Raw genomic sequence first — 9,859 nt, 5'->3', positions numbered from 1 at the left:
ATACTTTGTTGGGCTGAACATTCTCTTCTTAAAGCTTTTTCTACATTCTTAAGTTAAAAATCTTATCTATAATAACTTCTAGAAAGCCAACTGACAGTGGACAGAGCCTTTTTACCCAAGTACTGATCCTCAAGTTAGCTTCAACTAATTTAGGATCACGAGGCAAAATGGAATTTCGCGGTCATATTTTATGTTCTTGGCCACACATTCTATATGTTTGAGCAGTTCATAAATCACATTTATGTTTCTTAAAATACATGTGTAATTTATTAGCACAAATATGATCAAACTGATAATTAGAGGTCGCTAAGAATCTTGGTTATGCCTGCCTAAATGCCAAACTGAATGACTCTGATTGTGTGAATGAATCTCAACTATTTTGAAGAAATAACCCACACATTGAGCCATAAAGCACAACTGCTTTCAGAGACTGTTAAAGAATCCACAAATCATCATATGTGGCATAAAAAGAGATTTTAATAAACAGGCTTAGATTTTTATATAACTGTATGGAAATAAATGCATAAATGTTTTATTAAACTGTTCAGACTGGTGTCACTTTCACGAGTGTCCTCAGATTCTTTCAGGGAAGAATGAATCAATTCTACTACTGCTCTGTAAAAAAGTGTATTATGAAATGCATTCTGATAACTTTGTTAGAACATACGTTTTTAACAACGATCAAACCTATGACTGATTGATTCAGTGTTTATGAGAAAAAAACAGAGCATGCCAGAGTGAGATATCCAGTTTTGCAGCAGGGAGCTACAGTATATGTTCATATTAGATCTCACCATTTGAGATTGTCACTTAATGTTCATTAAACATTAATTAGTCACTTTAACAGTTGTCACACACGTGCGCCAATGGGCTTAACTTAACTAAAGGTGAAACACAGGGACAGAGGCTGATGAAGTGTACTAATGGCTTTTCTCTCCCCTCTGCAGATCATCTGATGGAAAAACCCCCTTAATCCCAACCAGGTTTCACTTCCGCCACCAGACCATGCCCTAATTCTAACTTCATTTCTGCCTATTCCCTGTTGGAATTCCTCCTCTTCCTTACCACCAACTAAAAAGACAACCACCTGCCTTTTCCTAGAAGTCACCCTTTGACTCAATCTCTATAGACTACTCAGTGGCAAGACCACCACTCTTCAGAAACATTCTTTGCAATATACATGGTGGATCACCAAACATTTTCCTTTTATTTTTGTGTTTCTTTGACACCATCCAGATGTCTAGTGATCTTCTGAAAAGTATTTTGCCTGGAAAATTCAAGAAAGACTTCTGAAGTAATATTTATCCTGTGGTAAATGGAATGACATCTTGTTAAGTTTATCCTAGCAACATTGGACATAAGTTAGGAACCAACCCTGGATAGGGTGCCAGTTCATTTCTGGGAATATTTGAACCTACGCCCATGGGTGCAAAACAAACATGCACACATGCACACACACATTCACACATCTTTAAGATGCTAAAGGAAAACTAGATATCCAGAGAAAAATCTGTGCAGTCATGCAGAGAACATGTAAACTCCAGGACACTGTGATGCTATGCTGTCCCTAGAACAGTAATTCTTCTAAAACTAGAATTAACATTGTCTATATCATCAAATTAAACAAATGCAAATAATATACTAATTACGCAAATTAATAAAAAATAATGACTGAATAAAAATCATCCCTGCTAGAAACTAAAAAAAAGCTGAGTTCCAAAACAGTATTCAAAGGCTCATCTGTTTCCACTGTGACACATCTCACATTTGGATGCTACAATCAAAACTATAGTCATTCCAAAGGACAGCTTGTACCCTTGGTGCTGTCTACAAATGTGAAGGCTCACGACTCTGGAACAAACACTGTAATGCAAATGCTCATGATCTTCACAAAGTAACCTCGTATTGGTTATGCAATCATCACGTCTTGTTTAAGACAACTAAATAAATCCTTCACTCTGGAAAAAGGCAGATTTTCCATGACTCCCTGTTAATCTCTTCCCATTGCCTTGTCTCTTCCTAACCATAGTAATCTTTAAACTTCCACTACATTTCCCCCCAACACCTCTTGATGCCTTGTCACCTATTTCTGCATCAGAGGTCTAAACCTTCTTGAGTTGCACACCAAAATCCTACTCTTGGGGTTCTCTGTCCATTTATCTTCTCAGGTACTTCCCTGCTGATATTACTTTGCTTGTCATGTACAAAACATGACAGCCTCCTAGCCTTAAAATCTGGCTAAGCTGCTGCTGCTTTCAACCTTGCAAAACATCATGCTTTGAAGAAGCCAATTTTGACTAAATTCAGTACATTGTTGAAACTCCCATTTCCCTCCAAAATCTTAAAATATACTGCTCATGCTCCATTAACTAACATCTGTGTAATTCTTCCCAAGTGAGGATTTTAGCCTAACCATTGCCTTATGAAAAAATGCTTATTGTCCTCAATGCTTCTCTTTCTTGATCCCACTACTGCCTCCAACAACAACTTCATGACACTCCTGTAAAGAAATTGCAAAGAGCTCAGATGAATTTACTGGAAAATGTTACTCCGGGATCAGCTTTTACCTCCTCAGACATTGCCAGGTGGTAAGCCGAGATCCTGTCCTGCTTTGTTCCTCAAAGGATCTGTTCTTTTCATAACTGACCATAAAGGACACTGAACGCCATATTTTGCATCTTTACCTTAAATGTCTAGGCCCTTTTCAAAAGATCTTGATTCCTGGTAGCATTACCTCTAAAGCTGATTGTTGCCAGTCTTTGAGTTATGAATAATGAGTTTTGAAAATCGCATGTCTGAGGGAGTCAAGAAGGAAAACGAAGCAGCTTTATTATATGGTATAAACTCTGCTTCCTAAAATCTGTGGAGTTAGCGTACAAGAACACTTCCTCAACCTTACAAAAACACATGGGAGAAATTAGATTTTTTAAACTATCTGCGTAATTAAAATAAGACAGCAAAAATGATAAAAAAAAAAGTTTATGGTATGGAAGGATACTTCAGTAAAATTCAGATTGCTATATATTGTTACAACTAAACCAGTGCCCAAATTTCCTAAAGAATAAGCTACTGTATGATAACAAGCAGTAGCATTTTAAAAAAGATGTTCCCCTTCAGTGCATAATGCACAAATAAGATGCATATAGCACATACAGTACATTCCTAAATCTGTGCATACTTTATGTACATTGGCATATTTACCAGTAATTGTAAAGACAACCACTTCTTGCACTGAAGCACGCAATTTTTAATGGACTACATGTGAAGACCTTTGCTGTGGGCAACTAATTTTATTTACTTTGTATTAAGACTGTTCCTTTTTGTGAAGTTCTAAACATGTCCTGTCCTAAATTCTCTTCATCCACCATTGCCTAGTTTAACAAGTCCTTGACTAACCTCCTCTTATAACTCTCCCCAAAACAGTGGTGCCCCTTTGGTTCAAATGTAACCTGCTACGTTAGAACAGGTCTCATCATATGGTGAACTTGCTTTATTTAAGCCATTCAAATTTCCATTTCAATTTCCTTACAATGCAATTCAAAATATATGCTGTAGTTGACCTGGTGCGGTTTCTCTCCCCACTATAATTTATTATCAACATTGCCATCTAGTGATTGTTTACGGAGAAAATGTTCTGAACAAACCAGATACAATAACTCTGTCAGTCCTCATTATATATTAAAATTGAACCTTTGATTAACATTTTATAACAAAGTATTTTTAATGAGAACTTGTTATGACAAATCCCCCTAAAACATGATGTTTTCAGGGGAAAAATATGTAGTGGGAACTGTTAAATTAAGAAACTTCATTATGATTCATTATTGACAAATGAAAACTGTGGTGGCACTGTTCATATATCCTCTTCACTGGAAATGTCTGACTTGTCGTGGATATGTCGGTTTGTTTTAAATAAAAAATACATCAACAGTGCCCCCTAGTGAACTAACAGCACTAAAACAGCCTTTATTAAACCACCATTACTAATCTTTAATAAATAATTGTTATTTGGTATTTTGCACATTTTCAATTATAAAAGTTTTTAAAAAATTAAGTAAACTTAAATTTCACAAAAATAAATTTTAAAAACATTACAAGCAAATATCTATCTTATTTCCAGTGGAATTTCTAAAATATCTTCTGCCCAAAAATACTGGCTAACACCTAAATGTACACACCAAAAGAAATTCAAAAACAGCTACATGCAGGCTCATGTTGTGATGTTCATTCTCTTAAGACTAGTTCTGATTACAAGTAGTGCTCAGGACTACTGGCCATTTTCTGTGTGTGTGTGTGTGTGTGTGCTGTTAAAAATATCCAAAGTGGAATTTCGCAGCTGGCCAGTTTAGCCTTGGCAGACTTTACTGTATTCTAAGACTGTGGAGGAACCTGAGCCCATGACATAAGCATGAAGAACAACATAGGTACCAGATGTTAGTTTCTCATATTCTCCTGGGCAGTTTAGAGTTAATGATCAACTAACCTGCACATCTGGCGAAGTTGAAAAGAAACTGGAGCAACATAAACAAAAAGAGGGTCTTTACGTTGGAAAAAAAACATGTATAAATCTCACAAAGACAGCCTGATCAAGAAATCAAACCAAGGTGCTTTGAACTACGATACAGTCATGCTGTACCAATGTCCATACTGCTCTTCACTAGAGTTAGTTTTAACATTTTTAATTGGTATATGGTATCAGTACTGAACTGATGGACACTTCTAGTTTAGGCTTCTGAACACCTACACAGATAACTTAAAGAGCAAAATGGAAAAGTCCTCAGCCTCACCAGTCAAATGTTTGAATACATGTTTTTCGTAATCTTAAAGGCATTTTGATATACAGGTTTCCAGTTAAAAATGTGTCATCTAAGACAAACACTCTATAAATAATGCATTTAGAACTTTAGAGTTAGAACCCTAATCATTATCCTAGTTACTATGTGCTCATCTATAAAAATGAATTTATAGAATTTCTTTCCTCCTTAATACATTTGCGCTAACAAGTTGTATTATCATGATTTTGTGTGTTTACAATTTACCCTAATTGGTAGAAGGTCATTATTTTTAGTTGTAGTAGTCCATGATATGGCAAACACATTTTAACTTAGCAAAGACCAACCTTAGGCCATAAAGACTTTAAAAGAAATTAGTATCAATCAATGAAGACAATTTCAAGATTTTTGAATGTTTCAAGTGCAGTCACAAAACCCAGCAAGAGCTATGATGAGATTGGCTGTCATAAGGGCCACCACAGGCAGACCAAGAGTTACATCTGCTATGAAGGACAAGTTTATTAAAGTCAACAGCTTCTGAAATCAATAAATCAACTGCACCTTTGATTATGGTCCAAATAAATGATTCACAGAGTTCAAGCAGCAGGCACATCTTAACATTAATCATTCCCAGTAAACACCATGAAATAGGCACTACTGAAGGAGACAAATAAAACAATATTTTGTTGGGCCAAGGAACACAGACAGTGAACATTAGACCAGCGTTCTTTGGTCTAATTAGCACAGATTTCAGATTCTAACCATCATATCTTCATGAGACAGCAACTGTATAATGTGAGCATTGGTGGTACCCAAAGTTAAGCATTGGGGAGGAAGTGTGTGTGTGTGTGTGACGTTGTAGAGGTGCACACTTAACCAGCATGGCCACCATAGCATTATGCAGTGAAACGCCATCTCATCTGATTTGCACCCAGTTGGCCTGTCATTTGTGAATTTCCCCTTGGGGATTAATAAAGTATCTATCAATCTATCTATCTATCTATCTGTTTTTCAACACTTCTAAGTTGTGTAAGGTGCTATTTGGTAAGGAATACTCATAGAGTGCTGCAGCAAATGATATGGAGCCTCATGTACAACACCATGCCTAAAATTCAAACTAAAACATGGTATACAGACAAAACTAGAAATGTGCGTATGCACAAAAAAATTCAGATGTATAAAACTGTACGTTACCAAAGTTCTATGCACTTTCCCTTTATAAATCCTAATCAATGTACATTTTAATGCACATGCATGCACCTATAGCCCGACCCTGACTACTCCCAGAATTTTGCCTATTTGAATATGTAAATCAATATAAATAGACACTTACCATCTCCATGTAACCAATCGCCACAAAATAAGGAATCTGTAATAAATGTAAAACCAACTGTAACTGTATTGGAATGCCAATTCTTCAAAACTTTTAAGGAACATTGAAAAATCTTTATTATACATGTTTAATTAATTTATCCAACTATCCATCCATTGGGGTCACGCCAGTCCCAGTAAGCATGGAGCCCAAAATCAAACAAGAAGTACCGCAATGGGCTTTAATAGGCCCTGCCTCTTGACAGCCCCCCAGCCTTAACTCTCTAAGAAGACAAGGAAAAACTCCCAAAAAAACACACAAAGGGAAAAAATGGAAGAAACCTTGGGAAAGGCAGTTCAAAAAGAGACCCCTTTCCGGGTAGGTTGGGTGTGCAGTGGGTATCAAAAAGAAGGGGTCAATACAATACAATACACAGATCAGAACAAATCCTCAATATAGTATAAAAATACAAATTTTACAAGTATGGAGCAGAATTTAACAGTTGTGGTATATGGCAGTTTATCACGGCCAATACCCCCAAGCCGCCAGATGGAGCCCTCCCTGCAACATGCAGGTGCCACGAATTGCTGGATACCGTGGGGGCTGCCAGGGGCCACTGCAGGGAGGCTCAAGGACTTGTATTTTCCGTATAGCCCGGAAGTACTTCCCAGTCACAGGGACAGAGGAAATGATGTACTTCTGGGCTGAAGAAAAGAAGGAGTTTTCATCTGACCCGGAAGTGCTGGGAAATCACATGGACTGAGGGATAGAAGCACTTCTGGGTCATGAACTATAAAAGGACTGTGGGAGATCCCAGCAGGCGAGCTGAGTTGGGAGGAAGGGTGATGAAGCATCTGGGTGCGGAGGATTGTTGTTATTGTATTGATAATTGATTTGTTATTGAGAATAGTGGAGGTGGAGGTGCTTTGTGCACGTTATTGAATTAATAAATTTATTATTGGGACTTTTATCTGGTGTCTGATGTATGGTCTGAGGGTTCAAGGGGACAACAGTACCCCAATCTGTTGCACAGTAGATGATATCACATAATATGATTTGGATTTGTTTAGAGTCCTGTAGACCTCAACCATCAAGCTGCCTCCCCTATTTGGCCATTCCAAAACTGAGACAGCCAATCCGATGAAAGGACCCATCTACCCGACAATTCCTGCGATCCTTCAGCACAAGGCAGGAACAATCTCAGAACGGGGTGCCAGCTCATCGCAGGGTGTGTACAAGTTCACACATACACTAGTAGTGTCAATTTAGCATCACCAAATAAGGAAACTAAAGCACAAAGAGGAAGCCCACCATGGAAACAGACAAACTCCACACAGGGAACACCCGGGACAACACCTTCTTACTACAAAGCAGCAGTGCTTCCGCACCACCTCCGTGCCCCCACATATTCAATTATTAACAGTATACATTATTTAATAAAGTTAACAATTTACCTATGAAATGTAAAATAAATACTTTAATGCATTTCATCATTAAAATCTTATCAAGTACACATCTTAGTATTCTAACACCACACAGATCCTAGAGGATAACTCTTGGAAATCTAAAATCAACTTAGAAGCCAGTCATCATCATGGGACAAGAAGTCAGTATGATCTGTAAATATGCACTCTCTTCCTATTTTTTCCATTTGCAATGTCTTCTAAAAACGCTAAAGCAGCCATGTTAGTTGGAACAGTTTGGCCATTCTGTGCACCATTATACTGTTACAGAATGATTACAATCAAATTAATTATATGTATAAGCGATATGCAATTAATTTTGCTGTTTTTGGAAAAGCCCATGTCTTGGAAGCAAATCTAAAAAAGAAAGGGACACCACTCAGAAACAGTAGCACTGCTTATCACCTTGGGTGCCGCCAGTTTGCAAAATCGAGCAAAAACATGTCTTCATCATATGCAGAAAAGATTGCTGGAAAAGCATCCAAGGACCTCATGCTGCTCGAGAGTCTGCCAAGAGTGAAAATCTGCCATCCAGATATAGTGTGGCTACTTTGAAGAATCTAAAATATAAAATATTTTCTTTAACTCTTTCTTCTCAACTTCATACTTTGATGTGTTATTTCATAGTTTTGAAGGTTTGGCTATTCACCCTATACTGATGAAATAGCGGTAGTTACGTCCAAACGTTTGTGTATTGTATACATAAAGGATGTAATCGTCACCATGTTTTGTAACTTGATTTTAATAATTTAGCATTAGAGTTTGAAATATATACTTACATAAAAAATAAATGCAAATATTTTAGTATGCTTGTTAGTTTCTGTTTTCTGCCATTAGGCAGTTAAGGAAGTCACTGCACCAGACTACAGCAAATGTACCGAATAACATCCATCCTCTTCCGCTTATCCGGGGTCGGGTCGCGGGGGCAGCAGCTTAAGCAGAGAGGCCCAGACTTCCCTTTCCCCGGCCACTTCTTCCAGGAGAATCCCAAGGCGTTCCCAGGCCAGCCGGGAGACATAGTCCCTCCAGCGTGTCCTTGGTCTTACCTGGGGCCTCCTCCCGGTTGGACGTGCCCGGAACACCTCACCAGGAAGGCGTCCAGGAGGCATCCTGATCAGATGCCTGAGCCACCTCATCGGACTCCTCTTGATGCAGAGGAGTAATTATATAAATACCGAATAACATCTCAGTCATAGATTTACTGGTAACTGTCAGTCAATTAGTTGTATTAGGAAAGCCCGTCTTTAGTCTCACTGAAAGGTAAATATACTGTAAATAATTAATTGTGATTATTCATTTTCTAGTCAGGTCAGGCTGGGGAACATGAACTGGTACAGCACATGCGGCACCCACCATGTGACGAAAACTGCTTGATTCCCAGTTGGCCTCCCCTCAGGAAGATATGCAGTGCAGTCCAAACCATCCAGAAATGACCCTCTATCTGCCATGGCTAGGTGTTATGTGGGCATCTCCTTGGTCTGGTCCAGCCAGTCGGGTCATCAACAATTTGGCTCCTGCAGCCAGATCACCCTTGAAGAATCATACCACATGGACATAGAGCTGTAACTGACGCTCCTTCACAATGCAGGTAATGTGCATCATTCAGGATTCTCTGAGCAACTGCTCATTAAACACAAAGTCAAACCAACGGTACCAAAAGGATTCTTTGAAGAGACACAGTACCAAAGTGCAGTCTATGTCCTAAGTCACTGAATAACATCCTCATTTCGCAACCATATAGCAAAACAGGAAGCACCAGAACTCTAAAGAATGGGACTTTTGTCCTTTTGCAAAGATATCAGGAGCGCCACACACACATTTCCAGTGACCTCATGACTCCCCATGCTCTCCCAAACCATTCATAGGAAGTGTCACCAGAGACATGAATGTCACTGCCGAGGTAAATAAACCTTTTGACACAGTCAACACTCTCTCCGCAGACAGACACACTTTTCATGGCTATGCCTAAGAGGTCATTAAACGCTTGGCTCTTGGGTTTTATCCATGACACTTGCAACCACAGACACTCAAACTCCTCGCTCAGTCTCTCTATTCCCCCTATCAAAGCCTCCATTAACTGGTTATTATCAAAAGAGGAACTGCAGTGCACAGCTTGATAGCAACTCCTGTCTATACTGGGAACAGAAAAGGATGGCTGCAAGAGCTCTGAGGGCAATTTAAAAAATAAAAAAAAAACAAAAAAACAACATAAATGAGATTTTAGATAGAGAGATAGATAGAGATATAGATATAGTTTCCACTTTTTGAGAAGAATATTTGCACTGATCACTGCCTCAGTTAACAATAAATTA

The sequence above is a fragment of the Polypterus senegalus genome, chromosome 2 (genome assembly GCF_016835505.1).
Source record: "Polypterus senegalus isolate Bchr_013 chromosome 2, ASM1683550v1, whole genome shotgun sequence".
Classification (NCBI taxonomy): Eukaryota; Metazoa; Chordata; class Cladistia; order Polypteriformes; family Polypteridae; genus Polypterus; species Polypterus senegalus.
The sequence above is the reverse complement of the archived record's forward strand: the minus strand, read 5'-3'. Positions refer to the sequence as shown.